Here is an 18,770-nt window from a genome sequence, read left to right as displayed (position 1 = left end):
ACAAAACCATTGTGACGTACGCTCCTTCGTTTGAATGCTTTCATGTTTGTTCCACCATGGCTACCAACCATGTGCAGGTTAGACTAGTCCAAAGAAGGGAGTAGTTTGGGTTGGATGGAGGAGATAGGAGCTGAACCTTCTTGTCGTGGTACTTTTAGATAGCAAGAGACAAACTTCAAGAGAAAAGAAAGCTCGTATGACTCTCTCAAGTTTATGTAACCAAGGGACTTTCCTAAAGAACTCTTGTGAGAAGGGTTAGGCACATAGTGAGACGAGCATGGCACTCAATGCTGAATGCATCCAATAATAGATTTCTTTTGTTGACTCAAGCTGGGACACTTGGGGAGGGTAGCTAGACACTGAAGGAGTATGCTCATTGAAGGGAGGTTTAACTTTCCTTTTTTCCTTTTTTTTTGGGGGCCCGGGGGGCGGGGGGGGGGGGGGGGGGGGGGGGGTGTTGTGCAGAGGGAGGGTTGGCATTGTAGCCTATAGGAGAGGGTAAGGATGTAGCATGTGAACAAGAAGGATGGGGAGTGGGGCTAGTGGAAGGAAGAGGGGGGTGCACTGTGGGAAAGGATGCAGAGATGATTGTGTTTTGACCATTGGTCCGGATCTCTGCTGCAATTGTTAAATGTGTTGTATCCATTGCCACAATGCCTTTATCATTTACTTGAAATGCTTGTTTGGATCACCGAACTCTTCACATCTTTGTAAACACCCACAACCATCATGTGCATCAATGCTTAAAGGGCATTTTGCAATATTCACATTGATCCTATGAATGGCCACATTTTTGAGAGGGGTGTGTGCCTTACTTTTGAAAATTTTTGGGTTTGATGCAAAGCTCACAAGCACATAGAATAGACACACAATCATGAGAGAGAGTGTGAGTGGAAGTGCAAGTATACAATATCTCTAGATGCTAAAATAGCACCGCCAAGGGAATAGTCATACAAGGAAAAAAACCCTTCCTTAAAAAGTGCCCATGTGTAAGAGAGCATTTAGAAATCAAAATGACCTAGAGGAACATGATAAGTGTAACAACTTCCCTTGGAGTGAATGATGTGAATGTGTATAGAGTATGGCAGATCAATCTCTAAATGGTAGTAAGCCTAATGCCTTGTGGAAGACTTCAAACTTTTCTCTCAGAAGAGCCTTTGTTAGCACACTTGGCACATTGTCGTGTGTAGGGACATAAACCAAGTTGATCTCTTGAGCATAGAGTCTTTCTTTGACATAGTGATAATGCATCTCAATGTGCTTTGTTTGTGCATGAAATATTGAATCCTTGCAACTGCCATAGTGCTCTGATTGTTAAAGTGGATATGATTGGCTTGTGAGGAAATGCTAGGTTTGGAGAGAAAACATAGTGTATGGCAACTCGCTCAATGGAGCGGGAGGCTGTCCAACAGCCATTGTCTCTGGGAGGTTGAGGGGATGCTGAGGACTATGCCATCCTTTAGATGGATCTCGACAATCATTTAGAGAAGAGAAGCTGTAAACAGCAGGCACAACAATTTGGAAGCAGCACACAAACTAGAGAAGAGCCTAGACTACTCAACAAAGATGTTTGAGGGCTGATGGAGAGGGCAGGCTGTCCAAGAGGACTGTTGGACTGCTAATACAGTGTTAGCAGTCTAGTTAGCTCATGTACGAGTTTGGGATGTGCCAGGCATTATTGGGCATTTTAAGCATTTTTTAGTGTTCATTACGGTGCTTATTTAAGCATTTTATGCTGGCCGACCTGATGCCATTTATGGTATTCTTTTGTCCTTTATATGCTGGCTTCCTCCTCCACATTCCGTCATTCATCACTTGCAGATCCAGTGCATGCCTTGTGGAGAGAGGGAGCTAGTGCCAATATCCACACAGCTAGTGACTCATTGTTGTATGCGATTGTCTCGTGTTTGGTATATGGATTCCATTTCTTGAGCACATCTTTGTGTTCTCTTTTGCAGTGTTCTTGTGTTTTCTCTTTTCCCTCTTTTGTGTTGTGTTTAGCAGTCTATTTCAGCATGCTTTCATACTTCCATTGCTGCAACCACTTCTGACATGGTATCAGATTTCAGATCTCTGTTTCAAGTGTTGTTTTCTGCCGATTACAGGTCTGGGAATTGCTCCTGCAGATAGTTTCTTGCTTGCTGTAACCTTCTCTCAGATTTCCGTTTCAAGTGCTGTTTTCTGCTGATTACAGGTCTGCGAATTGCTCCTACAGATAGTTTCTTGCCTGCTGTCACCTTCTCTCAGCCTGATTATCCTTGTTTGCTGCTAATCGCCTTGTCTTTTACTCTTTGTGGGCTGTGTTTATGGTTCAGCTATCTACATTTTCATTTCCTGCTGTTGTTTCTTGCTGATTAACTGCAATTAATGCCTGACCAATCTGCGTTTTGCTGTACAGCTGCTGTGTTTACTGCATTAGTGCTTTTCCAGACTGAGTGATAGCATTATTCAGCGTTTTTTGTGATTAACTTGTATTACACTGCATGTGAACTCCTGTCAGTGTAGTTTATACTGTGCTCTGGCTGTCCTCTCTCTCTCTCTCTCTCCTCCTTTTCTTTCCTTTATTTTCTCTTCCTATCCTCTCCATATGGCTCCGCCTTGCTGTTCCACTGATGACAAATTACATCGCCTTGATTACCCAACATGGAGTGCTCTTATGAAAGCATGGTTTGTGCAGAAGTGGTAATGGTAGGTGGTTTATGGAGCTTTTGAGCGTCCTGAGCATCCTACCCCTCTTCAAGCTGATTTTGACAAGGACAACTATGAAGCAGCTGTACTCACATGGGATAATGATGATGCGTGAGCATATTCTCTCTTCTTTGCTGCATCTCTAAAGAAGTTCTTTTAGTAGTCACCTTCTATAGGACTGCTCCAACAATATGGGCAAAGCTTCAGATGTTGTATGAGGCTCCTTCAACCATGCATGCAATTACCCTTCATCGACAGCTCCAGCAAATGAAGTTTGAGCTGAAGAATACTATTCAGTCATTCTTGCTTTGTGTTACAAAGGTACAGGACTAGTGACCAGTGCTTTGCGGGCCCAAACGTCATCAACACAAGTGAGTTTTACCCATATGTCCTCATGTTCAAGGAAGAAGAAGGAGAAGAAGAAGCAATAGGATACAAACTCCTCCGCCGAGTCATCCACATCCTCCGACTCCAACTCGGATTCTCTTACCAAGGTCAAGGCCAAGGCATGGAAAGGATCATCTTCTTCAAACTAAGAGAACGACTTGGAAGCCCCTGCCTTCTGCTTTCTAGTGTAGGTGATGCGGTCCTATTCTAGTGGTCTTTGTTTTATGAACTATGATGATTCATTATCATTGTATTGTATCAGATCACCCATGATCTGAGAGAGGGTGTTAGCAATCTTGTTAGCTCATGTGTGAATCTAGAATGTGCCAAGCATTACTAGACATTTTAGGTATTTTTTAGAGTTCATTATGGTGCTTATTTTGGCATTTTATGCTTGCCGACCAACATTAAATGGTGGCTGACCTGATGCCATTTATGGCATTCTTTTGTTCGATATATGTTGGCTTCCTCCTCCACATTCAGTCATTCATCACTTGTAGATCTAGTGCATGCCCTGTGGAGAGAGGGAGCTAGTGCTAGTGTCCATGCAGCCAGTGACTCATTGTTGTACGCGACTTTCTCGTGTTTGGTATATGGATTCCATTTCCTGATCACATCTTTGGGTTCTCTTTTGCAATGTTCTTATGTTTTCTTTTCTCTCTCTCTTTTGTCTTGTGTTCAACAGTCTATTTTTTGTCTTGTGTTCAGCAGTCTATTTCAACATTCTTTCATGCTTCCATTGCTGCATCCACTTTTGACATAGTTTACTGTCATGATGCAGTTGAACAATGTCGACTTGCTACAAATGAAGTGCCAAGAAGCGACCAGCAGTTGAAAGGTTGTGAACGATGGCAATGATAGTGTAGAATAGGTGCTAAGCATGCTGAGGTAGTAGGAGTATAGCTATAACAATAGTTTGAAGGTGAGGATCTATTGCAAATGATGGCGATAGGTTGGATATGAGGGCACTAAGCAACAAATGGGGAGGATAGGCTGCTGTAGATAGCAAAGAGGAGTAAAAAAGATTCATTGATGTTGCTGCAGCAGCAGTGGGGTGGAGTGACCAGTAGGAGGGTGTAGACATTGGCTGCAATCTAGCAACTGAAAATGGGCAACACCTTTGCAGAATTAGTTAGGGTTAGGGATAAGGGGATAGTCACACATTATTGCTTTATATAGCCCATTTGACCTAAAATGTCTCATATCTCATATTTTATTAGAGAATCAGTTGAAATAATGTTTTGGAGCTGTTTAAAAAGTGAGTAAAATTAGCCAATAAAAATGTACTAAATTAAAGTCTAAATTTGTGGCGTAACATTGCCTCTCAAGCACAAACTAGGATCTCTTGGGAGATGGATTCATGCCTAGACCAAAGAGGTTCCATCACATAGAGTCTGTGCTTCATACTTTAAAAATAAAAAAAAGACAAAGATACAGCTTTGTAAAGGGTATCATCATGTATGACCACCTCCTTAAGGTGTCAATGATGAGGTATTGGTGGACATTGTGAATGCTGAAAAGGCGACCTTTGGCCAAGGCCTAGTTTGGGATCTGAAGGTGAGCAATGTGCTACACATGTTCGCTCGATGAGGTAAAAGGAGAAGCATGCTACATAATTCATGGATTTTCATTTGTGGGAATGCCAACTCTTGTAGGTTTTCATCCATTTCAAATGCCCAATGTATACATATACACACAATGCTGATGCAAAGGTAATGCAAGGGGGTGTCAGAGTGCAGCGGTGCAGAAGCGTAGGACTGAGAGAGAGAGAACGCAGAGAGAAGAGAGAGAAAGAGACAGTGGAAGATGAAGATCTGCTGTATAAAGTGTGTTGTATACAAAGATATGCAGATATGTACACGGGCGCAGTGCGCTGGACTGCGTGTCTCCACCTTGACGATGCAACCTGCTGTTCATCTCGAAGTCCGCTGCAGTTTGCACGATCTCCTGTCTGAAATCTGCGAACAGAGACGGAATGTGCACGTATCTCCAGCCTGGAACCTGCGTACAGAAGTGTGTGTGTAGACAGCTGGAAACCCGGCTATAAATAGCCAGAAACTGGGCGATCATAAATGGCAGGTCGGCTACATTAAATGCAGCCGACTGTACTGGTACAGGTCGGACTGCCACGTGGCAGTTCGACTGTATAGTCCGACTGTACAGCCAGTCTCTGATCCGCTAACACCCCCTCTCAGAGCCTGGGCGGGGCAGAAGCCTGAGGGATCTGGAATGTCCCCGAAGTAGAGCTTGGGGAAGTGCCTTTGTAAACAGATCCGCAAGATTGTCCTCCGTCTTGCAGTACTCCACAGTGATGGTCTCATCCAAAATCTTCTCTTTGATAAAATGGTACTGGATCTCTATGTGCTTCGTCCGAGCATGGAAAACAGGATTCCGTGCCAAGGCAATGCAACTCTCATTGTCACATTGCAGCAAAGTAGGACGAGTCTGGGGGCAGCCAAGCTCCTCTAACAATCTCCGAAGCCACACAGCCTCACATGTGGTGGAAGACGCGGCCCGATACTCCGCCTCAGTAGACGAAAGGGCTACCGTGGGCTGCTTCTTGCTACTCCATGAGATAACACCTGCACCCAAGGTAAAACAGTAACCTGTAGTAGACCGCCTGTGGTCCACATCACCAACCCAATCCGAGTCACTCCAACTTGCAAGTACAAGATCTGAACCACCGGTGCCTGCTGGATAATGAATCCCTAAATCAGATGTCCCCCTCAAATACCAAAGTATCCTCTGGGCAGCTTGTCAATGCACCGTCTGAGGTTCACTCATGAACCCCGCCAAGAGCCCAACAGCAAAACAAAGATCAACACGAGTGTTGAGGAGCCAAATCAATGATCCAATCAACTGACGATAGCGGGAAGCATCCGCCATGGGAGAAGCGGAATGGGAAGTGGCCTTCCAGTTCAGATCCATAGGAGTAGAAAGGGTCCGACAATCCTCCATCGCAAAAGAAACCAAGAGCTCCTGTACATATCTCTGCTGAGAGATGAAGATCCCCCTTTGAGACTGATAAATCTCATGGTCCAAGAAGAAATGGAGTAGACCCAAATCCGTCATCGCAAATGTCCGATGTAAAGCTGCCTTCGTCTCTTTGACCTTCTGTGCATGATCACTTGTGACAATCAAATCATCAACATACAACACAAAAAGCACACAACCAACCTTGAAAGTGTGTACATAAAGCTGCGGATCGGCCTTGGAACACCGATATCCCAACTGTGACTGAAGGAACGAATCAATCTTCTCGTTCCATGCACGCGGAGCCTGCTTGAGGCCATACAAGGCCTTCCTCAACCTGTAGACTTTCCCATCGGAAGATCCAAAGCCAGGAGGCTGCTCTACATAGATCTCCTCCTTCAAATCACCATTGAGGAAGGCCGACTTCACATCCAACTGGTAGACAGGCCATCGCCTATGGCCAGCCAAGGCAAGAACAACTCGAATAGTTGGCATACGAGCACTGGGGGCAAAAGTGTCATGACAATCAATCCCTGGGCGCTGTGCAAAACCTTTAGCAACAAGGTGAGCCTTGTGCTTGTCCAAAGAACCATCGCTAAGGTACTTGGACTTGAAGACCCATTTGACGCCAATCACCTTCTTATTCGGGGGGCGAGGCACGAGTGACCACGTGCCATTCCTCTCAATAGCCTCCAACTCAGCTTCCATAGCTTACTTCCATGGTGCGGACTGTAAAGCCTCCTTCACGGAGGTGGGCTCTTGATCCTGCATAACACGGGTCATCAAACAATAGTTAGAGCAAACAAGCTCCGTAGAATGTGCCTGGTGCCGCCGTGATCGCCGCGGACCATCCTGCAGTCCCCACTCCTCAGGGACCCCCTCGATCCTTGAATCACGGAGTGTGTCACGGGCCCAACGAGGAGGAGGCCGGACCTCTCTCTCTCCATCAGCTGAAGACTCTGGGATATCCACCGGTGGTAACTCCTCGGGGGTGACCGGTGGAACAGTAGACTCTGTATCAGAAACAGAATCGGAATCAAAAGGCGTGGGCTCCAAAGGAACTGTCCCGGGAGCCCAACTCTCCCTTGGATCTCCAAGAACGGGATGTTCCTCACCCGCTGCTATGGCCGGAACCTCCACGAACCGCACATCTCGACTGGTGTACACATCCCGCTTGACGGGATCATACAAACGATAGCCGTGGGACTGAGAGCTGTAGCCAACAAACACCTGTCTTCGGGAAGCTGCTTCAAATTTATCACGATGAGCCTTGGGAATGTGAACATAGGCATCACACCCAAAAACCCTAAAATAAGAAACATCGGGCTTAGTCCCTTAGTCCCAAAGTAGGCCTCAAAAGGTGTCATCCCATCAATGGCCGAAGTGGGGGATCGGTTAAGGACGTGAACTGCAGTAGCCACAGCCTCGGCCCACAGAAACTGAGGTGTCTGTCGGTGCTCCATCATGGTGCGCGCCATCTCGATCACACTTCGGTTCTTCCGTTCAAGAATGCCATTTTCTTGAGGAGTGCTGGTATTAGCAAACTCCTGGTGAATACCTTTATCTGCACAAAAATGAGCAAACTCATTAGAAACAAATTCACCACCCTTGTCGGATCGCAAGATCTTCAATCTCCGGCCCGATCGGTTCTCCTCAAAGAGAAGCCAATCCTTGAAGTGGGAGAAAGCTTCTGACTTCAACGCCAAGAAATAGGCCTAGGTCATCCTGTTGTAGTCATTTACGATCAACATGAAGTACGAGCTTCCTCTCAAGGACTCGTTCCTCATAGGGCCACAAAGATCCGTAGATACAAGCTCCATCGGTGAAGTAGATCCCTATGCTGTTTCCCACGAATGCAGGAGACGCATGGTTGCTAGCTCACCACTATGTCCAGCAACCCTCGAACAAGCTGTCCACGTGACACCTCCGAAGATAATCATAGTTTAGGTGACCAAACCGAGTATGCCATAGCTCTGACTGTGTTTGAGAGGTAAGAAGAAGAGTAGAGAGGGTGGTAGACGACTTCAATTTGTAGATGCCGTTCTCCTCATATCCGGATGAGAGAACCTTCCTTGACCCACGATCAAGGACTCGCACCGAATCACTGTCAAACTCCACCAAAAGGCCAAGGGAACAAATCTTATGAACTGACAGTAGATGATACCCTAAACCTGGTACATGCAAGACCTCTGAGGTATGGGTACTACCACGTCCATCTGGAATAAGCTGCATCTCACCCCGTCCTGCAATAGACACCGAAGAGCTATCTCCAATGAGAATCTGCCCACGTGAAGGTCGCAACTGGGCAACACCATCTGATGAAGAAGTCATGTGCTGGGAGGCACCACTGTCAATGATCCACTCTCGAGCCTGGGGAGCTGTCATCGCAGCATCAGAAGCATTCGGTGTAGAGTCCTCAATGACAGCTAGATGAAGAAATGCAGCTGATGAGGGTGCAGCCACCGCTCCAGAATCCTTCGTGTCCTTCTTGTTGGTGTCCTTCTTGTCTTTGTCAGGGCAATCCTTCTTCCAATGGCCGGTCTTTCCACAAATATGGCATGTGGATTCTTTGTCCTTGTCCTTGTCCTTCTTTGACTTGTTATCCCTCTTTTTCTTCTTTTGGTCCTTTCCCTTCTTCTGAGAGGCTTGACGTGTTAGTGCCTCTGACTTGGAAGCATTCTGTCCCTTCAGTTGTTCCTCTTGGTCCAAGACCATAGGAACCAACTCTTTCCACAGAAGAGTGGACTCTCGCCCTGAAGCAATGAGGGCGGAGTAGAAAGCACCGAATCGTGGCCGCAACTAGGACAAGGGTGTGATCGCCATGTCTTCGGAGGAAATCGGCTTCCCTGCATTTTGAACCTGCATCTGAAGCTGTCTAAGCTTGCTGATGTGCTCCCGCAACGAAGAAGACTTGTTCACGGACAAGGTCCGCATCTGCACCTCCAAAGAAACCCGCTTCATAAGGGTCATCCGGTTATACATCTGATCAAGCTCCAGCCATATCTCCCGAGCCACCGTCAAGTGCTCGATGTGAGCTATCACGGCTGTAGTACAAGACAGAAAAAGAAAGAAACGAATCTTGGCATTCAGTTTGTCCCAGTGAGACTGTGCCTTGGCCAACTCCGCACGAGCATCGGAAGAGAGTTTGGACTCATCTCTCACCGAGGGCCGGTCGATCTCCTCCTGTACAAGCTTCGCCAAATCGTAGGACTCAAGGATGGCCAACATCATCACGCGCCAGATGTGGTAATTGTCGCCATCGAGCTTCTGATCTGCGGGAAGAGCCGGTAAGACAAGCACCTTCCGGTCCATGATCGTCTAGAACTCCAAGTCAATCTCTGTAGACATCTTCACCTGTAATGCCTTCACAAACGCAAAAGCAACCCCCTCTGACTGTGAAACGTAGCTTGCTAGGGCTCTTCCGCGTCCCGAAACTTCTTCACTCGCCGGAGGCGATGAAAAAGCAAAACCTGCACTTGAAAGCTGAAAAATCAAACTTCCTCCTTGTCAAACAGCAGTAAACAGCAGCAAATCCACCACCTGGACTCCTTTCTTGCGCGCCCACGCTTGCTTTAGCCTTGTTCTGAGGCACAACCCTCCTGCTCGCCCTCGAACGCTGGAAACGCAGCCTTGGTGTCGCAATGGAAACTCCTCTTCAGGTTGGTTCTTCACTCAGTCAGCCCTTCAACACTGCTCTGATACCATGTCAGAGTGCAGCGGTGCGGAAGCGTAGGACTGAGAGAGAGAGAACGCAGAGAGAAGAGAGAGAAAGAGACAGTGGAAGATGATTTGCTGTATAAAGTGTGCTGTATACAAAGATATGCAGATATGTACACGGGCGCAGTGCGCTGGACTGCGTGTCTCCACTTCGACGATGCAACCTGCTGTTCACCTCGAAGTCCGTTGCAGTCTGCACGATCTCCTGTCTGAAATCTGCAAACAGAGACGGAATCTGCACGTATCTCCAGCCTGGAACCTGCGTACAGAAGTGTGTGTGTAGACTGCTGAAAACCCGGCTATAAATAGCCAAAAACTGGGCGATCACAAATGGCAGGTCGGCTGCCGACTGTACTGGTACAGGTCAGACTGCCACATGGCAGTCCGACTGTACAGTCCGACTGTACAGCCAGTCTCTGATCCCCTAACAGGGGGAACATACAAATACTGGTGCAATGGTTGCCACTTGAGCAATGTGCGGCCCCCTACCTCCCAACACATAAATAACCTTGCAATGTTCGCCCATGGCTGTAATGCATACCAAACGGATTAGTACAAGAAGATATCTTAAGATCCTCAAGGGAAGTCCTAGGTGCATTCCGTAATGTGCAAGGATAACAGTATGATAGGCAAGGTCTGGTTTGGAGTTAGCATTTTGGAGTTAGAAAGCCCTGTCAAATTCTCAACTAAGTGTTTGTAGACATGCTCCTCATTACCTCCATGCCTGCATGCCACCTTGTAATCTATGTGACAGCGTGCCAACCCTGCAATGCAGACCTGCAACTCTGCGTCCCTGACCTGCCACCCTTGCAGTGCTCACCTGATGCCCCTGCAGCACACAGGGAACAGGCACTGCTCCCTGCCTGAGTGCTGCCCATCCTTCCTGCAAGCTCACGCAGTTGCTGTTCTGCTCTGAGGTGCTCAGTGACAGGGAGAGAGAGGGAGCTCCTGCCCCTGCTGCACGCAGGAACCTGCAACAGTCCCAGTCCTGAATCTGCTGGCAGTGGAGGCAGCGACTAGCCAGGACTGCCAGGTTTTCTACACATCAAATGCCTGTACTTGCTGTCCCACATCAGTGACCAGTACATCTGCAGTTCAGCACACTAGAGTCCAGCAATTGTGTATCTTTGGGTTTAGACAATGCAGATCAGATTACTGCAGAAAGCATAATTGCAACCAGTTGTGAGTACACCAAAACCCCTCAAACCAGACTGAGACCTTGCAAATCAGACCACTGTACAGAGAGAGAGAGTGAGGGACAGAGTGACTGTCCAGACTTGTGTTGTGCTGCATTAGTCCAGACTGAAACCTTACCATTTTTTGGATCAGCACATGGCTGGGGTAGAAGGTAAAGATGATTTGGATTTGGATGAGGAGTCTCAGACTGAGGACATTTCCGAAGATGATGAAGGTGATGAAGTGGGCAAACATTGCAAGGAGTGAAGGAACCTACAGATACGACAGTTTTGGAATCCCTGCAATAGGGCAGTTGCCCTCCTTTAGGAGCAAGGGGACAAGTGCCAAGGTGACATATCTTGGCAGGTCATGTGTACACCTTCCTCATAGGCTAATCAATCTTTTCAATATGTGCTTTCTAGCGCGAGTAATCTCATGCATGATTATGCACGTGTGAATGACAGTAAAGCAAGCTCTTTACCAGATGGTGATCCTATGGTGGTTGTCATGGGGACACAAATAGTGTTACGGCAGATTGCTTCCTTCCATGAGAGGGCAGCCATCTTTTCTTTTACAGGAAGGATTCCTTTGGTTCCCTGTATTAAAGCATGGTTGCAGTCCATACTATTGAGTGATGATGCGAGTCAGCCTGATGCTCTGGGGCAAGTGCACGGCCCTCTTGTAGAGAGATCTATGATGGTCCTAAAGGGTTTTTTGAGATTCTCTTTCGTTCTTCAGATGCTCGGGCACATAGAATGCAGCATATGCCGCTTGGAGGCCCATGGAGGAATCTTAGGATAATCTTAGATTGGAATGCTCTATTTGGATGGAGGTGGTTAATTTCCCTTCTCACCTTTGGTGGCTTCTTCCTCTTGTATTGAAATCTCTTGGTCAAGTCTTGGTGGAGCCTCGTTTGGCCTCCTGGAACAGGGACAAAGCTTGCATGCTTTGGGATACCAAACAAACCTCGGCCCAACAAACTTTATTTTGAGGTGCCAAGATTGTATACGTTGGTTTTTGAGCTAAAATGGGAAACTTTTGCAAGTCATTGTTTCAAATGTGGCCAATTGGGTCATTTTGTCTCTGAATGCGATTATGGTCCAAAGGTTTTACAGCATGGTTTGGATGTTGAGGTGTATATGTGGGAGTGTGAACCTCAAGCTTTGCTACAACAATTTGTTCCTCCCCCCACACCTCCGGGTTTGCACGGAAATGCTAATACATATTCACTTCAGGCTGGGCTTGCTGTTGAGTCACAATCTACATGTCAAGATCAAGCAACTAGGGTTCTCCTTGGGTTAATGTTGCTAAAAACCATGCTCGATAGGAAGCTTGTTCGATTCCTGCACATTCAGCTTATGATAATATCACACAAGCTTTTCAACACAGGGGTAAGGGTTCTACTCCAAACCTCGACCACAATTTTCTTGGGTGCTTGCAGCTAGAGTGGTTGGTAAAGGTGCTATTGATTCACTTTGGGGTTTGATGCTCGTGGTAGGCTGTTGCCCTCTTGAGATGTATTCGGTGCTTAGCAACATCAGTTCCGGCCCTATACATCGATTGTTGGATTGTAGAGGATAGATCTTGTGGATGTGATTTGTAGTGAAATGGAGAGATTTCAAGCTGTTAAATTAGTGGATGAAAAGGGGAAATTGGTGATCCGGTAGTTTTTCCCCTTTTTGTTTGTCATGAAACTTGCCTTATGGAATGTCAAAGGATTTTTGTTGGCTATTAGAGAATTGTTTTTGCTAGTATTTGGGGTGTTTTTGGTGCAATGGAGCATAAGCAACACTCGTTGACTAGTTCCACCAATGTTTATAAGGACTTTATTGTGTTCTTTAGTGGTTGGGTTCCTCATAAATCTAGAGTTATGTTGGTTGTTCAATCTTCGTTGCAGCCTTCATTTGTTTGTTAGGATCTTCATGGTAGATTCTTGATGGTGGAGATTATGTTTGAAGGGAAGAGTTGTGGTCGGTGGGTGTGTATGCACCTAATACAACTTGAGACGATCGTTACTTTTGGGATGATTTAGAGTCCCTTTCCATGGCTCTTCAGGGTCTTGTTATGGGTGATTTTAATGTCTGTGTATCTATGGATGAGGCAACTTCACCTCACTTTGATATGGATGGCCCTGAGCATCAAGCATGGGATGCTGTGGCAGAATTGGCTTTGAAACAAGACATGTGGTTGTGGTTGCATCCTTATGAATCTGGATTTACCTACCGATCTCTTCAATATTTGGACACTTGGGCCAATCTGGATAGGATGTACATTTGCTAGAGTGATTCCTTTCTTCCAGTGGTGATTGACATGTGGGTGGAGTGGCATCATGTCCTCCTTGATTAGTACCCCTTGGTTTTGGAAATGATTCATTGGCCAGTGCATGCCTTCAAGGATATGCTTGTCCACTTGCCTTTATATTTTAATTGGTCCTTTGAGTTGAATGATTAGTTTTTCGGGTGCATGCAGCAGCTGATTAATGCATGTAGCATGTAGGTACTATCCGGGGGTATCAATGCATGGCTGGTTTATAGGGATAATTTATGTGTGTTATCTCGACAATATGGTATTCAACATGCATTTTCTTTTCGAATTGTAGTATATGCACTCTTTATTGCAACATTTGGTTAGCATGCAACAGGTTGGGGATACCTTGGATTGACTTGATCACATGTTCTGAATGGCTGAAATGCAACAGGTTGGGGATACCTTGGATTGACTTGATCACATGTTCTGAATGGTTGAAATGCAAAGTCCAAGCTCTTCAAGAGGAGGAATATACTAAATTTAAATTGCTGGCTTGTTTGGATGTTGTCTAGTCAGCTCATTGATACATTTGTGACCTCATTTGAAATCAGGTTAAGGCTGAATGGGTGGATTTAATGGAAGCGGATATTACTGAGGAAGAAGTAGAGGAAGTGCTATCCCATTTACCACGCAGCAAAAGCCTTGGTTGGGATAGCCTCCCTAATGAGCTATTTTATGTCAATGTGGAAAAGCTTAAGGACCCATTGATTTGCCTTTGCTAGCATGTATGGAGATCTGGATCAATGCCTTCGGATTGGAAGATTGCAACTATTTGTTTGTTGCCCAAGGTTCCTTCTGTTGAGCTAAAATATGCATTACTTGCTGATTAGCCTCTTAAATAGCCCCAAAATACACTAAAAATGCTCTTTTAGAGTAAAACCCTAAAACGGGGAGCGGTTCGAGAGAGTTCAGTGGAAACCCTAATTTTTGGGGTACCCTTCCACATCTATAAATAGACAGGCTGCCCCCATTTAGCAATCATCCTTGTTTGCAGGTTACACCAGCCCACACACCCTTTGCTGCTGTTGGCACCCAGTTTCTAGCCTGCAGCCCGCCTCCATCTGCTGTCCAGCCATCATTGATTGCAGCCATATCATGTTCAACCTGTCCTTTGCTGTAGGCAACAGCTCTCAGCTGTTGGCAACTACTCCAAACTGTCCCAGATTGCTGTTCAGCCTGCTGTCCATCATCTCCAGGGTCAGCCAGCCTGCATTTTCAGCATTGCAGGCCTTGACACTCTCAGACACTGTTTCAGCCTGCTGTTTACAGGAGACTGTGCACAGTTTCCAGCCCCTGATCATGGTACACTGCTGCGTTTACCAGTTTCCAGCCTCCAGACTACTGCGGTTTGGTGACCAGCCTGTTGCCATATACTATTCAACACTTCTATACTCTGACTGGTGGTCATAGACTTGGGATCTGTCTTCAGTGGACATCACACTCCGACATCGCTCTGCCCTTGAGCACATTGTACACTCTTACATTCATTTACAGCATTCATTCACTTTAGTTGAGTTGATGCAGGGATTGCTTCCTGAGTTTCACTCTCAGTTGTAGCACTTCCCACTCGCGTCAGAGCGTTGGAGTGACCTTCTCGACCGCTGTGCGGCTCGTGATCATACTCGGCGCATCAATCTCGATTTTGAGCTTCAAGAGTTCTCTCTTAAGGAAGGGAATGATCTGAAAGTCAAGTTGGCTGACTATAGACGGTTACTTGCCAGTTGCCCGCAAAATACTTCAATTTCATTCAACACATCATCTCCTAACCTCAATTGCCAACCTTCTACGAGTTTGAGTGTTAGTTTTTGCATTACACAAGGCTGCATAATCAAGTCTACAAGGAATCCTCATCACAGTCTTATTCAAAATAGAGGGGATTGGTTACTTCTTCTTCGGGAGGGAAAACCACCAATGGCAAGAACTCGCTAGACGCGAAGGCAAGCCAATCAAAGGGTGAATCCTCTTCCTCCGATGGAACCAAAGCATCAAGACCTATCTGGCAGCAACTCCCTAAGAAAAGCCGGTTTTGCACATTGCCAGAGAGCAGGCCATGTGGATGAGAAGTGTCACTCCAAGGCCCAAGTTCTTCCATCTAAAAAGCCTCAACAAACCGCTGGGACTTCACAGTCTAGTGGGGCTACGCCTTCCGTTGCTGCCCCATCTGCTCCTCCAGCCCCCACAGCGACTGCTGGCATCCGGACAGCCTCAGCGGCCATCCTTCTCTACTCCTGAAGGATTGGTTGATTGGTCTACAAGTTTCGATCCCGTTGCACTTCATGCATCTATCTCACCTTCCTCCCTACCTCGTCAGGTGTTCCCTTGGTAGAGCCCTGCTACTGGACGTACGCGATGGTGGGTACCTTCTTAGATTAGCATGTCTCTGGGTCCTTTCGGATACCCTAGGTCAGTCTAGCATTTATTTTTCGTACTCTTAGAGTCGAGCCCATAGGATTTTTGTCTCTACATTTTAAGTCTTCCGTTGTATTTACTCACACACACATACACATTTGCATCTTTGCACTTGTTCCTTCAGTTAGATTTTCATTTTAGTTTAGTTTTGTTTTTTGGAGCATCTCACTACTGACTTCTGTGATTACAGACTTTGATCTCCTTTGCAGGTTTTGTTTTCAGTGTAGGGCTAACATGCAGGTTTGCCCAGTCCTACTTGGGCCGGAAACTTGGAATGTGCGCTGTTCCTTCATGGTTTCATCATCCTTGGAGTTTTGCTCTTCTACCAGCATGGAGGCTTCCCCTCCTGAGGCGGATCGTGCAGCATCTCTCTTAATGCTATCATGGCAGCGACTTCTACCATTCTTGGTCTTCGACATTGGCTTCTCCTCCTTGTTGTACCTTACCCTTTGCATTGCATGATTTCATCATCTTTGTACTAGGGCACTTGGACAAGTGAACAATTTTTCCATGAGGGACACTGTCCAAGTGGCACCTGCTGCATGAGCATTCTTCAGCATGTAGAATACTTTGCATCTCATTGTGCAGAGCATCACTTGAGCGGGTCCTAAGCTGTTTCCACCGGCGGCTGTTGTTACCACACCACCATCCTTCTTCATCACATGGATACCCCATCACCTACTTTTCCTCGTCATTGACACCCTGAGTGGATGGGTTAGCTTGCACTGTTTTGTGATGTGTTGGGTGTACTCTCCCTACTTCTATCTTTTGGGTCACTATTTCTCAATCGGTTGTATCCTATAAAATTTACCACACTTATTCCAAAAAAAAAAAAACACACACACACACACACACAAAAGTTCCATGTAGTTCCATCCGCCTTTGTAGGGCTTGGTAGGCCACTGGGCAGCCGATATGCACCCTTTGTCCGATGCCTTGGCTACTTTGGGGTGGGACGCCTTGGGGTACATCAACATCACAATGGCTGGCCTAACCTTTCGGTTCAGTTTTGGGCCTGAGAGGGGGTGTTGAGCTAAAATATGCATTACTTGCTGATTAGTCTCTTAAACAGCCCTAAAACACACTAAAAATGCTCTTTTAGAGTAAAACCCTAAAACGGGGAGTGGTTCGAAAGAGTTCAATGGAAACCCTAAAATGGGGAGCGGTTCGAGAAAGTTTAGTGGAAACCCTAATTTTTGGGGTGCCCTTTCACATCTATAAATAAACAGGCTGCCCCCATTCAGCAATCATCCTTGTTTGCAGGTTACACCAGCCCACACACCCTCTGTTGCTGTTGGCGCCCAGTTTCCAGCTTGCAGCCCACCTCCATCTATTGTCCAGCCATCATCGATTGCAGCCACATCATCTTCAACCTGTCCATTGCTATAGGCGACAGCTCTCAGTTTTGCTGGCGACTACTCCAAACTGTTCCAGATTGCTGTTCAGCCTATTGTCCATCATCTCCAGGGTCAGCCAGCCTGCGTTTTCAGCATTGCAGGCCCTAACACTCTCAGAAATTGTTTCAGCCTGCTGTTTACAGCAGACTGTGCATAGTTTCTAGCCCCCGATCAGTGGTACACTGCTGTGTTTACCAGTTTCCAGCCTCCAGACTGATGCATTTTGGTGACCAGCCTGTTGCCATTCACTATTCAGCACTTCTACACTTCGACTGGTGGTCACAGACTTGGGATCCGTCTTTGGTGGACGTCACACTCCGACATTGCTCTGCCCTTGAGTACATTGTACACTCTTACATTCATTTACAGCATTCATTCACTTCAGAGTTGTGTTCTCTCTCTCCCTTCTTCTGTTTGTGTTTGAGTTTTTGTGTTTGAGTTTTGAGTTTTGCGTTTAGGGTTTGAGTTTTGAGTTTTCGTTTAGGGTTTGAGTTTTGCCCTCTGTGTCTGTGTCTTTGTGTTTCTGTTGTGGTCGTACACTCTATGTGTCCTCAGTGCAAACCCTAGCACTCTTCTTAACACCTTCCCCATGTATATTAAAATAGTGGAGATGCATTTTTGTTATGGGTTCCTTGTATTAAATCTTTACGAAAGTCATAGCCAACAGATTGTAGAAAGTGTTCCCTCATTCGTCCATATTAATATGGTTTTATTAAGGGATAGAACATCATGCATAATATTTTGAACGTTCAGATGGGCATTAATTATGCCAAAGCCTCTAGCTAATAGGATGTTATGATCCAGCTAGATATTGAAAAGGCTTTTGATCATGTGAGCTGGTCCTTCATGTGGCAATTGATCTCTATTATGGTCTTTGTTCTCTGCATGAGTTCTCTTATTGACACTATCAACCAAGTTGTAGTGGATGTGCCTCCTAGAGCATTGCTCCGATTGGATGTCCTCTTGAGTTCATGATAGGTTTATGTATTGGAAATCTTAGGGCTGGCCTTTTCATGTGTGGCTCAATCTATCATGATTAGTATGCTCTCTTATTTTTTACCCTTGCTTCCATGGACCAAGAAGTCATTTTTGGAATTGGTGCAGCCCATTCCCTTTATGTTGTGGAGAAAAATGCAATCATTTGGGTCAGGTATGGATATCTTGGAAGCATGTTATGACTCCAAAATGGTTGGGGGGAGCTACTTTGTTGGATGTTATTCTTCATATGATAGCTCCGAGAATGGCGCTTTTGCAAGCCCTATGTGTACAAAGTCATCCTTGGATTGATGTTGCCAAAAAATCCTATTGAGGAGACTTGTATCTCCCATGGTTGGACTGATGCTGCCAAAAAATCCTATTGAGGAGACTTGTATCTCCCATGGTCATACAATTATTTGGGCATCTTGGTGGCATGCGCTGAATTCTACACGGCCATCACTCATATCCTCAAGAATAGCAAGGCAGAAGGAAGGTAGAAGGCTGGTTCACATCATTAGGCAGGTCATCGCACAACTATCAATGGCGTTAGGGTAAAAAAAGAGTGGGGGGAGACCACGTTCTGCCGGGGTGGGGTCCTGCCTAAGTAATATTTTTAATAGCCTAAGATAGTTGCATGTGGTAATGAAGGTGGGATCGGGACAAGAGGAGAAGTCAGCAATAAAGTGGGTCATGGTGGCATCTAGGTTGTTGCAGGTGAAAGTGAGGGCTTGGGCTAAG

General features: G+C 46.1%; 1 protein-coding gene across 2 annotated transcripts in view; it reads left to right on the top strand.

Annotated features, from left to right (window-relative positions):
- The window catches only part of LOC148032403 (putative histidine kinase 6), a 58,595-nt gene that overhangs the window by 34,025 nt on the left and 5,800 nt on the right, over positions 1-18,770 (top strand). The gene's annotated exons all lie outside the window — the stretch shown is intronic.

The sequence above is a fragment of the Lygodium microphyllum genome, chromosome 8 (genome assembly GCF_053477565.2).
Source record: "Lygodium microphyllum isolate KBCC chromosome 8, Lygodium_microphyllum_v1.1.10, whole genome shotgun sequence".
Classification (NCBI taxonomy): Eukaryota; Viridiplantae; Streptophyta; class Polypodiopsida; order Schizaeales; family Lygodiaceae; genus Lygodium; species Lygodium microphyllum.
The sequence above is the reverse complement of the archived record's forward strand: the minus strand, read 5'-3'. Positions and strand labels throughout refer to the sequence as shown.